Genomic DNA, 2,295 nt, shown 5'->3' with positions numbered 1-2,295 from the left:
AGAGAGCAGGAAGATGATTGAGTCTCTGGGAAAACTGGCTTTTGATCAGCTGCAGAAAGGAAACCTGATCTTCTATGATCAGACCTGACAGAGTGTGGCATCGATATCAGAGATGCTTCAGTGTACTCAGGAGTGTTCACACAGATCTTTAAAGAGGAGAGTGGACTGTACCAGGACAAGGTGTTCTGCTTCATCCATCTGAGTGTTCAGGAGTTTCTGGCTGCTCATGTCCATCTGACGTTCATCAACTCTGCAGTCAATCTGCTGGCAGAAGATAAAACAACAGGCTGTGAATCTGCAGAGACACGTCTCTACCAGAGTGCTGTGGACCAGGCCTTACAGAGTCCAAATGGACACCTGGACTTGTTCCTCCGCTTCCTCCTGGGTCTTTCACTGCAGACCAATCAGACTCTCCGAGGTCTGCAGACACAGACAGGAAGCAGCTCACAGACAAATCAGGAAACAGTCGAGTACATGAAGAAGAAGTTCAGTGAGAATCTGTCTGCAGAAAGAAGCATCAATCTGTTCCACTGTCTGAATGAACTGAACGATCGTTCTCTAGTGGAGGAGATCCAACAGTCCCTGAGTTCAGGAAGTCTCTCCACAGATAGACTGTCTCCTGCTCAGTGGTCAGCTCTGGTCTTCATCTTACTGTCATCAGAAGAAGATCTGGATGTGTTTGACCTGAAGAAATACTCTGCTTCAGAGGAGGCTCTTCTGAGGCTGCTACCAGTGGTCAAAGTCTCCAACAAAGTTCTGTAAGTGTGGAGAAGTTTCTTCAGAATGCAGTAAATGTGCTGTTATTGACCCAAATAGAAATTATTTTCTTGTTCTGCCATTATTCTTTATCCAGGCTGAGTGGCTGCAACCTCTCAGAGAGAAGCTGTGAAGCTCTGTCCTCAGTTCTCAGCTCCCAGTCCTCTAGTCTGAGAGAGCTGGACCTGAGTAGCAACAACCTGCAGGATTCAGGAGTAAAGCTGCTGTTACCTGGACTGGAGAGTCCACACTGCAATCTGGAAAGTTTGAGGTCAGATGACTGTTCGTTATGAAATCATTCATATATTTTTAGCCATTTTTTAAATTGCTAATTGCTTAATTTTGCTATCAAACTTGTTTTCTTTCAATGTAATTTTCATTAATTCATCCCCTGTACAACATGAATAATGAGGATGAAGAACCTCATTTATGCTTGATATCATGTGACTTTGATACCTGGATGTTCATTCTCGATTCAGTCATGATTTATTGTCACATGGGGAGCTTGTTGGTATCCACTGCTTGATTTGTAAATCAGGGGGTCTGGTTCACAGAGACGGTCCTACTCCAGTGGGTCCTTCCTGTGGACTCCGACAATGTTGGGGAGAAATATAATTTATATTAAAGAAAAAAAAGCAGCAGGCCAAGAAACCCTGTGAAGTGACATGTTCCATCTGTGTATCAGTCGATGGACAGCGTTACACTTAGACACACATGCTGATTGAGTTCATCATTTCACTGATTCACGGCTAAAACACCCTCTTGCTTGTAAGACTTACAGAGATCTTATGCCAAAAGTATTTAGACACTGAGAGGCATTGAACCACATTCCAGCATAGTTCATGTGACATTCACAAAACTCACAGCTTCAGGAGACACTCGACCTCTCTGTCTCTCTGTGAAAACTGCATTTATTTGATCTAATTTATAATGTATTTGCCATGTGTATATGTTTTTGGTAAACACATTAGTTATTTAAGTATCTCTTTGAAATGGCTGGTGTATTCAAGACAATATAAGGGGATGTAGAAATGGCACTGAAAATAGTTTGGAGTGCTTGAAACACTGATACTGTCTCACTAAAAGTCAACATTTTACCATGTTCTTATTTATTATTTCCTGTTCAGACTGAGAGGCTGTAACCTATCAGAGAGAAGCTGTGAAGCTCTGTCCTCAGTTCTCAGCTCCCAGTCCTCTAATCTGAGAGAGCTGGACCTGAGTAACAACAACCTGCAGGATTCAGGAGTGAAGCAACTTTCTGCTGAACTGAAGAGTCCACACTGTGTCCTTGAAACTCTCAGGTCAGGATTCATTTCATATGACATGTACTCATGTACAATTGGAGCTGGTCTTGAAGAGAGATGGTGTGTGTGTACTATCTATCTTCTATCTATCTATCATCTATCATCTATCTATATATATATATCTATATATATATATATATATATATATATACATATATATATATATATAATAATATACATACATGTGTGTATGTGTGTGTGTGTGTATATATATATATATGTATATATATTAGGG

At 41.0% G+C, this 2,295-nt stretch overlaps 1 long non-coding RNA gene across 1 annotated transcript; it reads left to right on the top strand.

Annotated features, from left to right (window-relative positions):
* The first annotated feature begins 612 nt into the window (after window positions 1-612).
* On the top strand, window positions 613-1,982 carry LOC115577965 (uncharacterized). Its single transcript, XR_003983320.1, has 3 exons — window positions 613-758; window positions 854-1,027; window positions 1,884-1,982. It is a non-coding gene; the product is annotated as an uncharacterized LOC115577965 (long non-coding RNA).
* The last annotated feature ends 313 nt before the right edge of the window (window positions 1,983-2,295 follow it).

Source organism: Sparus aurata, unplaced genomic scaffold, assembly GCF_900880675.1.
Source record: "Sparus aurata unplaced genomic scaffold, fSpaAur1.1, whole genome shotgun sequence".
NCBI classification, from domain to species: domain Eukaryota; kingdom Metazoa; phylum Chordata; class Actinopteri; order Spariformes; family Sparidae; genus Sparus; species Sparus aurata.
The sequence above is the reverse complement of the archived record's forward strand: the minus strand, read 5'-3'. Positions and strand labels throughout refer to the sequence as shown.